Source organism: Lutra lutra, chromosome 4 (assembly GCF_902655055.1).
Source record: "Lutra lutra chromosome 4, mLutLut1.2, whole genome shotgun sequence".
Taxonomy (NCBI): Eukaryota; Metazoa; Chordata; class Mammalia; order Carnivora; family Mustelidae; genus Lutra; species Lutra lutra.
The window spans coordinates 185,305,050-185,323,602 of record NC_062281.1 but is presented as its reverse complement, the minus strand read 5'-3'; positions in this window follow the sequence as shown (position 1 = coordinate 185,323,602).

Sequence of the window (18,553 nt, the reverse complement as noted above, 5' to 3'; positions counted from 1 at the left end):
ATTGGGGGGCGGGGGTCCCTGCTCAGCAGGGAGTCTGCTTCTCCCTCTGACCTTCTTCCCTCTCATGCTCTCTCTCTCACATAAATAAAATCTTAAAAAAGAGCTTCTCTCTCTCCCTCTGCTCCTCCCCTTCCTTGCATGCTCACTCTTTTGCTCTCTCTGAAAATTAATAAATAAATCTTAAAAAAAAAAAAGATGAGGTTCCTGCAGGTTCAATATGTAGGGAAGAGAAAACTGGTTTTGGGGGGTCTCACAGATGTGGAGTCTCTCACTCAGTGGCCTCCGTTTCTCTAGCTGTAATACTAACACTCCTTGATCCCAGGATGTGTGTAAAGAGCAGCCCAGGGTCTGCTCACACAGTGTGAGCACTTTTTTTTAAGAGACAGAGAGAGTGAGTGGAGGGGAGGGGCAGAGGGAGAGGGAGAGAGAAAGACTCTGAAGCAGGCTCCACGCTCAGTGCAGAACCTGATGTGGGGCTCGATCCCATGACCTGAGATCATGACCTGAGCTGAAATCAAGAGTCAGACGCTTAACCGACGGAGCCCCCCAGGCACCCCCAGCGTGAGCTCTTTCGAATAGTGATGACATTGACATGAGGCCTGACCAGCAGGGAGCAGGTGGCTTTAGGTGGATGGGGCCGGCAGGGGAGTGTCCCCTCCCAGGGCCCCATCTTGGGGGAAGGGAGATTGGGGGGCTCAGCTACAGGGGAACTGGCTGGTCTCCGTGGAGGCCTCCATGGAGCACTGCCCTCGGGAGCAGCTAGAGAAGGTCACCTTGCTGCAGGTACGGCTGGGCCCGCGTGATACCGGCCGTCCCACCGTGGTGATGACTCCCCACAGCCTAGTGCTGTTGGTCTCTCTACTCGGCTCAGAGGTAGACGTGGAAGGACGAAGAACTAATATCTTCACACACACGGCCCAAGTTCTATGAAAACCGTTGACCTCCCTCGGAAGGTAAGGGTGATTGAAAGGCCCAGCTTTAAAACGGAAAACAAACCACAACCGCACACTGGCACCACCGTGAAGCTAGACTGTGCTGGCAAACCCAGCCTGGGGGATCCTGGTTGCAAGGGTTGGGGTGCCCGTGGCCAAGGTGGCCAGAGACCCCTGAGCGCCATTCCAGAAAGTCTCCTGAGTTCTTTCTAGCCTGAACCTAACTCAGACACGATGGACATGACGCCATCTTCTTTCCCTGTTGTTTCTGTTAAATGAGGTGACCAGGCCCTTTTCTTTGGCAAATCCGGGGATGTACATTTGCATGCTGTTTTGAATAATCAGGGAATCATTTGCATCCATTTGCATGTTTCTCAGGATGTGAGATTCAAGGGCCCCAAACTCAATGTGTGTAAAATGAAATAAGTATGTTGAGACCGGCTGTTCAACTCCTACAAGCTGGCCTGAACTGCACAGGCCGGGACGAAGGAGCTCAGACAGCCGCCGGTCTCTGGGTGCTCGTCAGGCCAGGGAAGGCTTGCTCTCTCCAGGGATGCTTGGGAAGGAGGTGGAAGGAGACCAAAGAAGCTAAAGGAGATGACACTGTAGGGCAGTGTCCTCATGGGCCTGGAGCAGCCCCTCGAACAGGTGCACGCAAGGGGGAGTGACGGAAACCCTTCAGCCTCATCCGCGTGATCCAGCAGCTTCTATGTGCCAGGCACCGTGCTAGACTTCTCTCACAGGTTGGCCCATTTTCTCCTTAGAGCCTTACAAGGTGGGTTGTTGTTGACCCCTTCTAGATGAGGAAAGGACGGTGTGGAGAGTTGAGGTGACCCATTCAGGACCCTGTGACTGGTCTTTGGAGGTCCTGGACTCAAATACAGGCCAGTTTATTTCTAGAACCTTCCTGCCCTGGTTAAGGAGAATGAGAAACCCAGACTTCGGCAGCTCCAAGAGTGTCTGTCTCTCCCAGACAAAGCTCTCTCCTCTTTCCAGTGTTTCAAGGGACTTTCTCCTGAGGAGGGAGCCCAAGGGCCCCTGTGCCTCCAGAATGGCTTGGTTTCCATAGCAACAGAGGTGCACCAGCCAAGTCACAGGCCGAACCCAGGGAGGGGGTGGCGGGGCATCTCCCTTGGAGGGAAGGAACTCGAGCCCCTGGTACAGACCTGGCACTGAGCAGGGTCTTCGTGAGTGCTGTTTGTTCATTCACAGATGAATAGACATTAGGGGTGCCCCTACTGCCACTGTTTGTCCCACCCTCCAATGGTGGGGGCGTGGCCGGGAGGTGGTGGTCAAAGGTGGTGAAGATTCTTCGTCACTTCCTCCACTGAGAAGTGGAATTTTCTCAGCTTCCTCTTGAGTCCGGATTTGTCTCCATTTGGGGGCCCCGAGTTGCCACGTGAGAAGTCCAGCTACCCTGATGGAGACACCACGGGGACACACCCGTGGAGACAGACAGGGTCTGAGAGACAGTCCCGGCCACGGGCGCCACGCATGCCACCGAGCCATCTCGGACGCGCCACCTGGTCGTGTCCCCAGGTAACTACAGATCCGGACCATGTCTTGTCCAGCAGAAGACCCACCTGCTTCCAGCAACTGGAAGAATCATGAGAGATTGTAGCAAAGTGTGTAGCCTCAAGATGTTGAGTTTGGGGGTGGCTTATTTCCTATAACCGAAGGCCCCTGCCTCTTCCAGTAGGAAAAACAAGCTTTGGGGATGCTGTCCCACCTGCTTACCTTGAGGGGAACGGATGCCAGTCATAACAATACCTAGTTCCTCCACTCACAGGAGCGGGTTGGGACCCAGCCCTGGTCGGTACAATGTCTCACCCCCTGACAATAGTGACTGCACCGGAGAAAAGCCTGTCTCTAGACAGACACATCGTGCTCCTTCCCTGGGCTTTATAGACTGCTGCTGGGGAGAGAAGTTCTGTTTCTTCTGGGCTGGCTAGGCTGGGGGGACGTCACCTGGGAGCTGTCTGTGGTCCCGTTCCCCGCCCACATCCCTACGTGGGCTCAGTTTGAAGCTTGCCCAGACACAGCGGGGCAGAAGGAGGTGAGGCAGGGACAGAGGAGGTGGTGTGGTGACGCCTTTGGGTTCTTGGTGTCTCTGGGCAAGCTCTCCCTCTGGACTTGCCGGTTTCATGAGCCATTAAGTGTTCTCTTTGCTTTAAGCTGATTTGAGTTGATTTCTGTCACTTGAACGGATGGGACACACATCACACGGACTCTATTTCCTTGCCTCATCAAACTTAAAGAGCACGGGCTGTTCAGATCTGTGCCTCATCCCAGAGGTTCAGTTCTCCTGGGAGAGGAAAGGAAAAATGCACCAGCTCTGTCCGAGGCTGCAGCACTGGGTGCGTTCCTCTCTTCTCTCCCTAAACTACCCCCCTCGATGGTTTTGAGGGTGTGGGTGGCTCCTGACCGCCTTACAAGGTGGGGGCTGATCAGAAGCCGAGTGGCAGAGCCACATCGATCCTCTCTCCACGTGGCCGAGTGAGGCAGAGACCAAGGGGGGAGGCGGGGAGAGGCAAGGGAATCCCATTAATTTTTCCATCCCTAAATCAATTTAATGGGAGCCTCCGATGGCTCTGATTTGATTTTTCATTTTCAGTATTACAATTATCAGCTGATATTCCCGGCAGCTCAGGCTTGAAATGGGCTAGCACAGTAGAGGCTGTCAAAAAGGGAATAGTCCCAGATTACACCAATTACCTAATATTTTGCTAATTAGACACCCAAAACATCTCTCTCATTTACAGCAAGGAAAAAAAAAAAACCCTCCACACTATCATTGTTATTCTTCTTTGCTGATCAGCAGTTGTCGCGTACCCCAGCTTGGGGATTTTGCATCCCAAGGAGAACTTCGGTGTTCGGGATCCTGCTTCCCCACGATACCGCCTCTTGCAGAGTGTTGGGAACCCCCTGCTGTCTGCCCTCAGTCCTTCTTGCTGCTCTCTGCGGGGGCATCCTCAGACCAAAGAGCAGGTGGCTCAGAGGAGGACCCGGGGAAGGAATGGGGCTGAAAAGGTGTCAAGAGGTGGAAGCCTGCCTTGCCTTTTACAGGTGGGGAAGGAGGCTCTGAGAGGGGTGTGGCTTGGCTAAGGGGCCCCAGACAGTTGCTGCAAAGCTGTGTCGGAGCCGAGCCTCGGGTCTCCTGATCCCCCATCTAACACTACCTAGGGCGAGGGTGTGCTCAGTGTTGTCTCCTGTGTAGCTGCCTGGGTTGGTAAGCAAAGCCAGCTCAGAGGGAACGCAGAAGCATCGGGTGTGTTCAGGCACGGGGCCAGCCCTCTGCGGAGGGGCCCTCCCTTTGCTTTGAGTTCAAATCTTACATTCACCACTTCCCAGCTGCGTAACCTTGACCAAATTCTTCAACCCTTTGAACCCCAAAGGGAACAGAAAGCCCAGCGTGAGAGGCACCTCATGAAAATCGGGAGCTGATGATTTATCTGAAAGAATCATTTTCCAAGTGCTCACTCAAGGTCAGTGCGGGGGAGGCTTCCATTATTTTATTTTGGCAATATAAATAACGGCTCTTATTTACGGAGGACCCGCTATGAACTCCAGGCTTGTGAGAAATGCTTTATGTGTATGACCTCATTCAATATCAGTGCTCGGAGGCGGGATCGTCACGCCCATTTTACAGCTGAGAAAGTGGAGGCTTTCAGAGGTCAGGTGGTTTGATTCCTACAGCACGTGGCAAAGCCAGGATGCAGACCCAGCTAGTTTCCAGAGACCTTTAGGACAAGAGAGCCTTTAGGACAAGGTCCTTCAAGCTCCATGAGGCTGAAATGCAAGTGGGGGTGGTGGGCAGGGGAGGGACTACGAGCCCCCACAGCATTGCCTGCAAACCCCTTCACCCCTCCCCATATCCTGTTTCCTAGAGCTCAGGCCTCAGGGCAGCTGCTCTCGGAAACGTGGTCAGCTCTGCTCTGCTGAACTTCATTATCTTTATCAAATTAATTTACACAAGCCAGTGTGGCCACCTAATGAAGACGTTTCCCGGGGCCCTGTGCCGGCTGCTTAATGAGGCGGGAGCGGCTGGACTCAGGTCCTGGGTGAGGAGGGGAGGAGGTGTCCGAGTGTGACCTGACCGCTGTGGGGATTCCCGCTCCGCCACAGTCCAGGGCTGTGGGTGACTCCCTCCGGTCATTCTGGCCATTCCCCTGCCCCTGTGCCCACTTGGCTCGCCAGCTGTCCTCGGGAAGGAGGGTGGGCTGTGGTCTGCCGGGCCGAGCTCCTCGTGGTTAATTGTGTAAGTGACTAAGATAAGGCTTTCTTTTGTGCGTGATAATGGATCAGCCCTGCGGTGGAATGCCTTGGATTTGGTTAATGAACTTCTTTTCTTTCTCTAAGTGAGATTTTTGAGATGGAAGGGCAGGGTGAGTAGGTAAGGAGGCCGTGGGGTTCCAGGTGAGTGAGGGAGAGCTGCCTGGGAGGGGTTGCTGACCCCCGGAGAGCTGCTCCACAGGAGGTGGGCTGGACGGGGGAGAGGATCAGGGACGGCATCCTCCTTTCTGGTTTGCATAAGGGGACAGAGCAGTCAGCCTGCCCGTCCAGTCTTTCCTTCATTTACTCATTCATCCAACACCCACATGCACAATCTCACACACACACACATACACACACACACACACACACACATACCTCACCTCTATGCCAGGACACCTCACCTCTATGCCAAACCCTGGCTGCCAGTCCTGTGGATAAAACCATGAACAAAACAGACCAAATCCCTGTCTTCCCAGAGCTGACATCCTAGGACCCGTTGGTCTTCACCTCGTGAACATTTAGGGTCTTAAAATCTGGAGCCTTGGGTTCACTGAATCTGAAAACCAGACTCTTCACAGTAAGCAGCTTCTGCTGAGTGAGTGCTGACTTCAGGCGAGATCTCATTCGGTCCTTGCAGAGCCCCTGGGGGTGGATGCCCGGGTTATCTCTGGGTTAGCAGAAGGTGCCGGTGAGGCCCCGGGGGGCACCCCGTTTTGTGACGCTGTCCCTAAGTGGCTGAGGGCAGGATCGGCCCAGGACTATCTGAACCCTCTCCACCCTCCCTGACAAATTGTGGGAACTTGCAACAGATGTGCTCCGGCCTCCCAGAGCATATCCTGCGTGCCCTCCAGAGGCCCTCTGTGGCATGTCTTCAATACGTCGTGTGACCCCACTTGGTTCCCTGTACGTCCTTGGCCTGATCCTTGAGCCCTCAGGGCCCCTCCTCCCCGGCTCACCCCCTTCCTCGCCTCCCCACCTTCTCTGCCTCCAGCCAGCCACTGGCGCTCCTTCTCTTCCCGTCTCAGCCAGATTCTTGTAGTGGGCATCCCCCTCGGGACAAGCACAACCATATGGCCAGCCCTGACTGTGGGCTGACTCCGTGCACGCCCCGCCTGCCTCACTTACTCCTACCAGTGACTCCACCGGCTAGGTGCTGCCCGGACTCCCCGTTCTACGGCTCTGGAGTCAAGGTCCAGGGCCACCCAGCTCGTGAGTGGCAGAGCTGGGATTTAAGCTCACGGCTGTGGCTGCAGAGCTCACCCCCTTAACCTATGTTGTACAGAGTCAGGAAGCTGGGAGAGAAATTCCCAAGGGTGAGGCCGGGCGAGAGGACACTGATCGGCGAACACCTGCCGGGTCTGCAGTGAAGGGAGGAGGCGGGGAGGGGGACAAGAGGGGAGAAGCCTAGGGCGGCCTCTGATGGAGCCGCCCGCCTTGTGTCAGCGCGGACGGTGGCCAAAGCTACCTCCTCATATGGATACTGTTATGATGTCATCCCCTGGGCTCCCCCGAGCCAATGGAGGTTTCCTCCCCTTTAAAAAAAAAATCTTTTTTTTAAAGGTTTATTTTTTATTTTAGAAAGAGAGAGAAAGGGAGAGAGAATCTCAAGCAGGTTCCATGCTGAGTGCAGAGCCTGACACGGGGCTCGATCCCACGACCCTGAGACCAGGTCCTGAGCTGAAACCAAGAGTCGGACACTTAACTGACTCTGCCCCCCCCAAGCGCCCCCCCCCCCACCATGGATTTTTATAGCGCTGATCAGTATCTAAAACTGTCAGGACCTGTTTGCTTTTTTTCTCCCTCTGGAATGTAAGCTCCAGGAGGGCAAGGCTGTCATCACGTTGGCTGAATCCCCGGCACCTCTGATCCCGTGTTGGTCGCGTGTTTACCTGCACAGAGGAGGATGTATTTTCTATTTTTCTAAAAGGGTTTATTTATTTATTTTAGGGGGGCGGGGGAGGCCGAGGGAGGGAGACTCTCCAGCGGACTCGGCACTGATGCAGCCCCCAATGCGGGACTCGATCCCAGGACTCTGAGATCACGACCTGAGCCGAAATCGAGAGGTGCGCGCTTCACCGACTGAGCCACGTGGGCGGCCCAGGATGTATTTTCTTCGAAAGAGACAAAATATCCAAGCCCCTTGACTGTGGTACGGTCTAGATGTGGGCCTGCTTCCAACCGATCGTTTCAGGGCAAATGGTTACAAACAAAACAGAAGCAACCATCCGCTGGGGCCCGATCACCTTCTTTCCATCCCAGACTCAGTGCTGTCACGAGTCTCCTCCTACCTGTCCCATGCGAGCCCCTCCCCCAGCTACGATGTGAGGGTGGCTTCCCTGGGATCCCAGCTTGATTGGCCTTTAAATTTTACAACCTTGTTTACACAGCTCAGGGCCCCGTGCACTAAAGACCACATGGTCCACTGCACATTTATGGCTGCAAATGGCTCTCGGCATGGGCAAGGGAGGGGACTGGGGGGTCTGGGGAGACCTGCCGGCTCTCAGTCGTGGCTGTTCCCTCTCGGAAGTCATCCCTTGGCTGACTCACTAAATCTTTTTCTCAATGGCAGTTACTCACATCCCCAGGCGGCCTGTGTCTGGACACCGTGCTGAGCGTGGGGGTAGAGGGAAGCGTGGCCCCCGCCACTGTCTCGGGTGGCTGCTGGAGATGAGGATTTCGGTGCAGGGCAGGGGCAGGGAGGGCAGGGGTGGGGGCTGGGCATCCAGGCCGGTGTGTGATTTCAGGCAAAGCCCCACCGAAAGTGGCCTCAGCCAGATCCTGTAGGAGCTCTGGAGTGTGAGTTACACCTCAGAGTTGGTCCTGACTGGCGACCTGTGCGTCGCTGGCCGAGGACTAGCCTTGGGGCCATGGACTTGCGCACAGCTGAGCTCCCCGTCGATGCAGGCTAAGCCCACCAAGCGTCCGCGGAAGACCCGCAGGTGCGGACACTGGCCGGCCCGCTCGCAGAAGCAGTAAAAAGCCCCTGCAGGGCTTCTGGGAAAACACCTGACAGGCGTCCCTACAGGTGTTGGTGAGTTCAGGGGCAGGTGGCGAAAGGTCATCCAGACAATATCGTGAGACACTCGGGGCTGCTGATAAAAACCACTCAGGAGGGGCGCCTGGGTTGCTCAGTGGTTTAAAGCCTCTGCCTTCAGCTCAGGTCATGATCCCAGGGTCCTGAGATCGAGTCCCACATCGGGCTCTATGCTCAGCGGGGAGCCTGCTTCCTCCTCTCTCTCTCTGCCTGTCTCTCTGCCTACTTGTGATCTCTGTCTGTCAAATAAATAAATAAAATCTTAAAAAAAAAGATTAAAAAAAAAACCACTCAGGATAAAGATCTTGGGGCCAGGCTACGTGCAGAACATGGTTGTCACACTTCACAGACCTCCACAGCAGACACGGCCACCTTCATTTTACAGGTGAGGACACGGCCATGCAGAGAGGTCATGTCACTGGCCCAAAGACAAACAGCTAGTCTGTGTAGAGCCGAGGCTTGAACCCCAGAGACTATGCCTTTTCCTGGACATTTCTGGGTTTTAAGGAAGCTTCTGTGGGGGGCCTTTAACTCAGCCTGGGTGGAGGGTCAGGGAACTCTTCCTGGGGGAGGGGGTGTCAGGTGGCAACTCCCTGGACCCTGGTTTTCCCTGTCAGTCAGTCAGTCAGTCATTCAACAATTATTCACGGAGATCTGAGAACATGCCAGGTCCTGCTCTAGGCCCCTGGGGGGACAGCGGGGAAAAATGCCTAGAAAATGACCCTCCAGGACACAGACATTCCTGATTCTGGGTTCTGGGAAGGTGGAGGTGTGAGGAGGATGAGAGGCAAAGGGGCAGCGAGGGTGTCCCGGGAGCCTCACCTTGTGGATGGGGGGGGATGCACAGGCTTGGGCTTGGTGTGGGGAGGGGGCCCGGAGACTTTGGCTGCCCTTTTAAAAATTTTTTTTTTTTTGTACTAGGAACTATTCTCAAAACAGACCATGTTGCTTTGTCTCTACAGTTCCAGGTGAGGAAATGGGGCTACGAGGGGTGGAGATGGTGAGATGGTGCCCCACGCGGTGCGGCTGGCTGGGAGCTGAGCTGGCTGCTGGGTGGGGTGCTGGGAGGGCAGAGGGCATTGGGGGCCTCTCTGGGGCAGGGTGCAGGAAGCCTGAGACAGGAAGGAACATAAGGTCAAACTGCTTTTAGAGGTGCTGGGTGTCTGCAGATGGTCCCCTGCGTCCCCAGTGCTTGTAAATGACCTCTGTCAGTCTCCAAGAAGGAGAGTGTCCCTGCCTCGTGTTTCCACATCCAGGGAAGCTCTGGGCCCTCCTGACCTTGGCAGACACTCAGGCCCATGTGGGGTGGTGCCTGAGGTCTCCTCTTTGTAGTGGGAGGTCAGAGTCTGGGGTCACCCAGGAAGGACCAGCAGTGGGGACAGAGTGCCTTCTAACATCTACGTTGCCTCCTGCCTGCGGGGTGGCCAGAATAGGCTGTGATCCTCTCTGAACCTCAGTGTCCTCCTCTGTACATCCGATATCCAGGGCCTCTCAGGCCTACTGCAGCCTTGCCGAGGGAGCCAGATCTCCCATCTTGGGCCTTGGAGACAAATGTGGCAACCAAACACTGGCAGTCTTGGTGCAGGTGCTCGTGAGCGAGGCCTGTGAGGGACAGGACCCGACCCCGCCCGGCCCCACAGGTTCACAGTGTGTGCAAGAGTTCGGGTGAATGAACTGCCTGGAATGGAAGCAGTGGGGTCCCGGTCCCAAGCACCTCACTGTCCTGCCCGGATTCCCAGGAGCCAGAGAGACTCAGAGCCCTTGATCCCTCACTCCCCGACTCTTGTCTGCCTGAGCCCCCTCCCCGCTCGTACCCCTGGCCATTTGCTTTCCCCCAGCTTTACCACTTTTTCTCAAGCCGTAGAAACCATCTAATATTATGTAAAAACCACCACCAAAAGTATTGACGAATGCCGTGTTAATATTATTTGCCTCTAAACCACCGTCCCGTCAGCTCTGGGTCTGCCTTTGCCACTTTACCCACTGGGTGTGGCACTGGCTCATCGGTGTTTTTCACCAACAGGAATGCCAGCTTATGGGCTCTGGGGTCCTACAGACCCAAGTTCAAATGCTGGTTCTCCCATGGCCCCCGTGGCTCTGGAGCCTTCGACCTCCCCATCACCATGTGGGTCCTGGTCCGTCCAAAGAGAATAGTCATGACTTACTCGTAGGTGTTATAATTCTTAGACTCAGGCCTGATGATTCATTGACGCATCAACAAGGGATTTGGGACACACAGCTTACCTACCCACCCCCTGCAGGGTGCAGAGGTGGGTCCCAGCCCTGCTTTTGGGGAACTTGCCTCCAGGTCCAAGGAGGCAACATGCAACGTACAACCAACACGCACGCCATGATTCCGGTTGCTGTAATAGACACACAGGGCAACACAGACTTGGCCCGATGCCCGAGGAGCTCACTGCCAAGCCTGGGAGACAGGTAGTAATGAACATTGCTGTTAAAATAACACCGTTAATAAATAATAACAGTTTGTTAAGTATTTACGATGGACTGGGGACTGTCAAGTGTTTGTGTGGATTTTATTTTAATTCTCACAACAGCCTGAGAAGGCAGGTGTTACCGCCCTCAGGGAGGTGGAGCTGCTTGGGTCACACAGCAGAGCTCAGAGGAGGTGGAGCTGTGATTGAAACCCATGGGTCTGTTCTGTGCCTCTGTGTACAAGCTTCTTTCTCTTCACGAGGCAGGGGTCTCCTGAGTGCCCTCTGTGAGCCAAACCAGGCACTTTCCCTGCAGGAATGCACATCTTCAATACTGTAATTTGCATTGCAAGTGAGCTTAAATAATAAAGGGAATTTATTGGCTTACAGAACTCAAAATGAGACAGGGTTTACTTCAGGCAAGGTTTGATCCAGCCTCTACACACTGATTGGTAGGCATAGGACCAACGCATTTTTCCTTTATCCCTTTCTTGGCTCCAAGTCCTTAGTGTCTCATCATTTACCTCAAACCTGTCCCTCAGCCTCTGGGACGGCTGCCAGCAACTTCTTCCTTTACATCTGTGAGTAAACAAGAGGCTATGTCACCTACCAGCTCAATCCAAGTCCCAGAATTGGGCTTGTGGGCACTTGGGTCATGTGCTCACTCCTGCACCAATCACTCTCCCAGGGAGATGGAAGACATTGATCCGTCTAAGCCAGTCAAACTCTCCCTCGACCAAACCACGTTGCCAGGATATTAGGCCAATGGGCGGGAGAGGGATGAGGAAAGAGAAAACCAAGGACATAGACTACACATACATACCCACTACTTCCTTCCTACAGGACAAATGTCATTCTCCCCACTTCGTGGATTTGGAAACTGAGGATCAGAGTGGCCCAGTGACAGGATGCTGCTCTCTGCCAGGGAAGGGAGTGTTCCCAGGGTGTCTTATGTCAGAAATCCTGTGCACACACTTGTGTTTAACAAGGTTCGTGTAACCCCATCTCTCTGGCTTTCCCGAAGCTCTCGGGGTTGGGGAGACCCTCACTCTGGTAACCAGAGAATGCAGATGGAGACAATGGCCCAGTTAGTCTTTGGCCCATCAGATTGGCAAAGGTGGACAAAATGATGTCCCTTGAAGATGCGGAGTGAGGAGTGAGGCAGGTTGTTTGTCCCTGGCTGGGGCGGGGGTAGCAGCTGGTCCGAGCTTTCTGGAACAGAGCGTCTATAGCTAAGACCCTGGAGCGGTTAGTACTTTTTGACTTCAGCCGTTGTACTTCCAGGGACACATTCTTGCACGATGGGAGACGGGCCTCTCCGATAATGCTGTTTCCTGGGGCAGGGGAGACCCCGCGACACCAGAATCTCAGATTTTTACACCTGTTCATTTTGTTTGGAGGCATCTTGTCCACCAACGGCAGCGTGAAGAAATTCAACCTTCTTTATTGTTCTCAAAGTGAGCTTACATTTCGATTTCAAGTTTCCATTCCAACCAGGGGCAGAAACCTAATCTCTGTTGGCTCAGGCTCCCCATGTCTCCCCGTGGACCCCCACCCCTTTCCTTCCTTGGGTTGTTTTTCCTCTTGTATGGTTGTTAGTTCATGATCTGTCTAGTCACTGCCTTTTCCCTCCCCGTTCTGCTTTCCTTTTTTATTTTTTAAAAGATTTTATTTTTATTTTAAGATTTTAAGATTTATTTTATTTTAAGATTTTATTTTTAAGTCATCTCTACACCCAGCCTGGGGCTCAAACCCACAACCCTGAGATCAAGAGTCACATGCTCTACTGACTGAGCCAGCCAGGTGCCCCCCTACCCCCCACTCCTGATCCTACAGGCTCTCCTGGCCTTTATGGGTGGGGAATGCTCTCCCTCTGAGAAGAGTTTGTCTAAGACAGTAAGCTCAGGTTTTCTGCCTGGACCCTGCTGGCAGACATTTCTTCTTCTCTCATTCTGTGTCGATGTAGGGAACTCGGAGTCTCCTTGCCTCCCCGAAAGGGGCAGCACGGGCCTTCTCTGTTCTTAGACCCCCATACTTTTGTGGGGGATCCAGCAGAATCTAAGTGTCTTCCTGTCCTCTCTGATACTCCCAAGCTTAGCTCAGAGATGCCTTAGCTGGTCTCAGGTAGGAATCCTTGCTTTGATACCCTCTGCTTTCTTCCACGTCTTCGCCTTCTGTCAGAAGCCTGGACAATTAGCACCATTGCCTGGACTCGATGTGGGGTTTGGGCAGGTGCTGGTGCATGAAGGAGGACTGTAGAGGGGAGCCTTGGTTAGAACCCCAAATAAGGACAGCGAACATGGGGGGGCGGTGGCTCCTGGGTGGCTCAGCCAGTGAAGCGTCCGACTCTTGATTTCAGCTCAGGTCATGATCTCAGGGTTGTGAGATCGAGGCCCCCAGTGGGGCTCTGTGCTGGGCATGGAGCCTGCTCAAGATTCTCTCTCTGTCTCCCTCTGTCCCTCCCCATCTCTTACAAAAACAAAACAAAACAAAACAAAACAAAACAACCCTCCAAAAACGCAACAACAAAAAACCAGCTAATATGTATTGAGCACTTACTGTGCTGGACTCTACTCCGAGGGGGGTGAGCTCCCTCCCACTTCTGACCATGCCTGTGAGCCCAGCTGCAGCCTCACAGAAGTGAGGGGTCAGTGTCCTCCTCGCTGGGACGTGGCCCCTGCATGAACCTGCTGGAAGCAGCAGTGGCTGGAGAGGGCTGGGGGAAGATGGGGGATCTGGAGGATTTGCGGAGACACCAAAGAAGTGTCTGCTACTTCCATCTCTGTCTCACCTTGACATTCCCTGGGGCACCGAGGGGGGACCCTGCTCTGCCAATGGTCTGGAGGCAGAGATCATGGCTGGGCTTCTGTCATTTTGTGTCTCTCTTCCTGTGCGCCTGTTCCGTTCCAGGCTCTGAGCTCAGTATTTTAACATCTTATCTGGTCCTCATAATTCTACAGGGAGACATGATACTTCCCCCGCCCCCCACAACAGGCTCAGATAGGTGAAGGCGTGTGCCCCAGATCACACAGCTGGGAAGAGTGGGGACCAAGTTGGCAGCTGGAGCTCTTTCCTGCTGCCCCTGTCCATTGGCTGGTGCTGACTCCCTGTCCCTGCGGCTCAGCCTTCTGGGTCCCCTCCCCTCCCCCTCATCCCCATCCTCCCTGTGGCTGGGCCAGACTTCCCGGTGGGAATCAGGTAATGGATTTTTTGAGGGAGGAAGCGGGGAGGGGGGGGTAGGCACTGGGTTGGAAGGAGGTGAAGTGGGTGGATGTGAGAGGCTCCGCCATGTGGGGCCACGTCTTCTCTTTGTCCGGAACCCCTCCCTATGGTGCAGCGTTCAATCCCGTCTCCCCATCCCCCACCTTCACCCCCTTAGTCTCCTAGAGGGAGCTTCACAGCTCCTCTAGTCCAGGCTTTCAACAGACTCCTTGGAAGTCATGAGAGTCTTCGTAGAAATGACATCAGACTTGAACTCCAGCACATCAAGCAGATAAAAATGAGTGGTCTGGGGGCAGCTGAGGGTCCAGGCTAGGACCCCACTTTCTCTTCCTCTCCTTTAGGAATGCCCCTGAAGCCCCTCCAGGGAGCTTTAGGGGTCCCAAGGAATGCACTTTGAAAACCCCTAATCTCAACCGTACCCTTCTGGAGCAGATGGGGTAAAGGAACCCCAGGGAAGTTACCTGCCTCGTTCAAGGTCACTCGCGGAGTCAGAGGCAGAGGCGAGGCCTGGACTGCGTGGCATCCATGGCGTGTGTCCTCTGTGTCCTCTACGCCACCCCCAGCCGCACTTTGTAAGATTTCCTATGCAAATGCCACGCGCACCCTGGCGCGGTGTTTGCTCAAGGCTGCGGGGGCTGGCGTTGGCAAATCCTTATCGCTAAAGCAGGGATCGTCATTCTGGGCCTCCCCCCACCCCGCTCTCCAGGCTGAGATAAGGGGCATTATCTGTCTCGGAGAACGGAGCTCCAGGAGCGGCAGAGGTAATAAATGGTGTTTGCTGATCAGCACCGTGTTTGGCTGAATCTCCTTGAAGAAAAGACACAGAAATTGCTCAACGGGACCCGAACGCCCCAAAACCTGACTTGCCCTGGAGACGTGGGGCCGTGGCAGACCCCTGCCATTGCTGGGCCCCCTTTTCAGCAGGAGCCTGTAAGGAAGCCTCAACAACTCCAGGGTGAGCTGGGTGACCAGCACGTGGGGAGAGTACCCCGTGTCCAGTCAGCCCTCAGCCAGCTATGTGTTCTTAAGTCTCTGCACTCCTGTGGCCCTCAGTTTCCCTACCTGTACCAGAAGCAGCTGGTGTAGATCATCCTTCTAAACCCCAGGCTGGCTTGGGCTGCCCACCGTCCTGCATGCAGGTGAATCCCGTGGGCTCCCCAGCCTGGCCCACCTCCCGAGTCTCACACCTGTTCCCTTCCTGGAGGACCGACTCTAAAGGAAGCCGGTCCTTTGTCAACAGAGATTCCTCGCCTGGCAAAGGGGCTTTCATCTCTCTGAGCAGGACTTCCTGCTGCATCAGCAGAAACTTCTGGCTGGGGAAGAAACTGGCTCTGGCTCCGAAGAGAGGCTCCTGGGATCCCATCCTCTTGTCCTCTGGAATATCAGGGCTGGACCCGGTGGCTGGAAGCAGGCACGCCGGCGTGGCTCAGTGGGTAAGGGCATGGACCTGCAAGCGAAACAGACCTGGCCTTGAATTCTGGCTCTGCCACTTATTTGCTGTGTGACCTTGGGCTGGTCGCCTCATTTTCATATAACAGCTTCCCTAACTGGATCCTGGGGGCTGAAAATAATGCCGAATGAAATGATAGGAACGGTTTGAGAAATAAATAACAAGTATAAAATATTCAGCACATTGCCTGAAACTTGGTAAAGACTCTGTTGTGATAAATCATTAACAACTCTGATGTTTTCAGACTTCCTTGTACCTCTGCCCTTTGCAATTTGAGACCTTGCAGCTGTCCCCAAAGGCAGAGTCCGCGATGCCCTCCCTTGTCCCTGCTCAGGCTTTGTGATCTGCCTTGGCCAAAGGGGGGCAGCACCACTCCGGTTCCAAGTCTACGTCTTGCACGTGGCTCCCTTGCTTCTGCCTTCGTCACAAAAGCAAATCCCGCCCCCCCACCCTGCCCATCCCCCGGGCTAGCCCTCTGGAGGATGGGAGACATGCTGGGAGGGATCTGCGCTGGCCTGCTTTCTCAGCCAATCGCCAGCCGACCTCAGACACAGGAGCCCAGCCCAGCCTGGAGCCACTCGACTGACCCACAGGCGCAGGCGCTAAACACACCCTTGTCTCAGGCCACTGAGTTTGGGGATGGTTTGTTACACAGCATTAACGTGACACTAGGTATCCCCAGTGCAGGTGTTCGTGTTATTAAACTTAGAGCGTCCCAGGTAGCCGTGGACTCACTTGCTGTGGGGCTTTGGGGAAGTTATATCTTCCTGAACTCTGCCTTCCTGTTGGCTAAATGGTGGCAAAATCCCCAGGGCTTTTGTGGTGACAGCTGTGGCTTACGTGCTAGACTTTGGCTGAGGTTTGAACCCTAGCTCTTCCGCTCTCCTTTCTTTCTTCTTCTCTTGTCTTCTCTCCTCTTGGTTCTCCTCTCCTCCCCTCCCCTCTTCTCTCTTCTCTTTTCCCTACTTTTCTTTTCTTTTTCTGAAGATTTTATTTACTTATTTGAGAGAGAAAGAATGAGAGAGAGAGCGAGCATGGTGGGGGGAGGGTCAGAGGGAGAAGCAGACTCCCCGCGGAGCACGGAGCCCAGTGTGGGTCTCGATCCCGGGACCACGACCAGAGCCGAAGGCAGTCGCTCAACCAACTGAGCCACCCAGGCGCCTGCCCTTCTCTTTTCTTTTAAAAAAATTCTTTGCAGTGTTATTTGTCACAGGATTCTTTACTCCCCTGACTTTCTTAACCCCTGACCTTGAAACACTTGACCTGAGCCTCAGGCTCTTTCTGCATTGAGTACAAACCCATCCCAAGCCTGGCTCAGTCTGAAGAGTGTGTGACTCCTGACCTCGGGGTCTTGAGTTCGAGCCCTACACTGGGCAGAGAGATTGCGTGGATAAATAAATAAACTTAAACAAAACAAAACAAAACCCATCTCAAAAGGACTGTCATGAAGATTAGAAGCTTGTACCGGAGGCTGAACTTATATCAGGCATTTGGCACCTAGGAGGGACCTGCTTTCATTATCTGTTGCTTCTTCACAGAACATGCCCGATTTAGAGATTAAAACCAATTGTTGACTATCTCGCTTGACCCCATGAGCTGACAGATGGGTTTTTCTGCTCCATCTGTTTCTGGCAGGGTGACCACAGCAGGGGACATGTTTCTGGTAGTGGGACTTCTCTGGGCTGAAACTAGGAGGGTCCCAGGCAAACTGAGCTGAGCTGGTCACTGTTGCTGTCTAGGTCACTCACACGGTGGTGGGCTTGGCTGGCTGGGACATCCAGGATGGTTTCACTCACACGGCTGGACGGGCTGCTGGCTGGGGGCTGGGAGCTCAGCTGGGGTTCCTTGCTGGGGCTTCTAGTTTCTTCTTGGTAGTCTGGGCTTCCTTTCAGCCTGGGCACATCAAGGTAGCTTTCTGAGAGGGGGGTGTCCCAAGACAAAAAGCCCCAAAGAGCAAGGACCTGTAGAGCTTCTTCTCCCTCATCCTTGCTCATGTCCTGCTGGCCAAAGCAAGGCACATGGCCTAACCCAGAGTCAGTGCAGGAGGGATGGGAATATAAGGCAGGAACACCAGGAGCCGTGATCGCTGGGGGCCACCGGTGTACTGGTCTACCACGGGCTTGGCGGTGGTTTGGGTCGTCGCTGTGATTCTTACAGATATAGTGAGAGGCCTGGATTAATGATCGCTGAGGTCCCTCCCACCACCTCCCACCGGCTGCCGTGTTCTGTGACCCCGGAGGATGAATGACTCGCCCAGGGCCACATAGGGAGGTGGGGGGCAGAAGCCGATAAATCATGGAACTCACGTAAGCAGCACTATTGATAAAGCAATCAGAAACGACAGAAACATAAACCATCATCCACGGGAGCATTTGCTAAGGGTTTTCAATGGGGCAGGACCAGCACCAAGAGGACCAAGAGGACCAGGCCAAGCCCCTCTGTAACCCGCGTTCTTGCAGCCGGGGGGTGCGCTGGGGAATGAGTCAGGAGAGCCTGGGACAATGCAGGGGGGACAACTGTCACACAGACAGTAGCCCCCTTCCCCTGACTGTGTAGATGCCGCGCGGGAGGGGCTGTGTTTTTAAACGGAGGCCCAGAGAGGTCAAGTCACTTGCCCAAGGCTGCATAGCTAGGACATGGCAGAGCAGGGATTCAAACCGGGACTGTCTGGTTGCAAAGCCCAGGGTGTACTTGTGGAGCCAAGTTGCCTCTGGGCTTCGTACCGTAGCAGCCTTTCTCCAGGAAGCTGCATCAGGACCGAAGGTTGGTGTTTGTGTGGGCCTCAGCCTTCTACCTCTCCTCTCTGAAAAGAGGCCACGAGGAACCCCATCCAGTGCGTCTACGGGTCAGGAAATCCCAGTTAATTGCATTTTTGACCCTGACACCCTTCTAGCCAGTAGTCCGGTGGGTGGTTAAGGTCAGACACTGGACTGGGTAAGTCCCTTACTAGCTGTGGGACTTTGGGCAAGGACCCTAAGGCTAAGGTCCCTGGGCCTCGGTTTCCCGAGACAGCCGTAAGGATGAAATGAGACGGTGCGCAGTGAGCCCCGAGCCCGGCGCCTGACTCCCGTCAAACCCCCTGTAGAGCTTGCTGGTATCCTGCATGGAAACTCCGAGATCCTACCTGGCAGGGGCAGAAGGGACGGGATGACGGATGACCGCTCCAGGCCTCCTTCAGACAGGAGTCTCCCCACCAGGCCCAGCA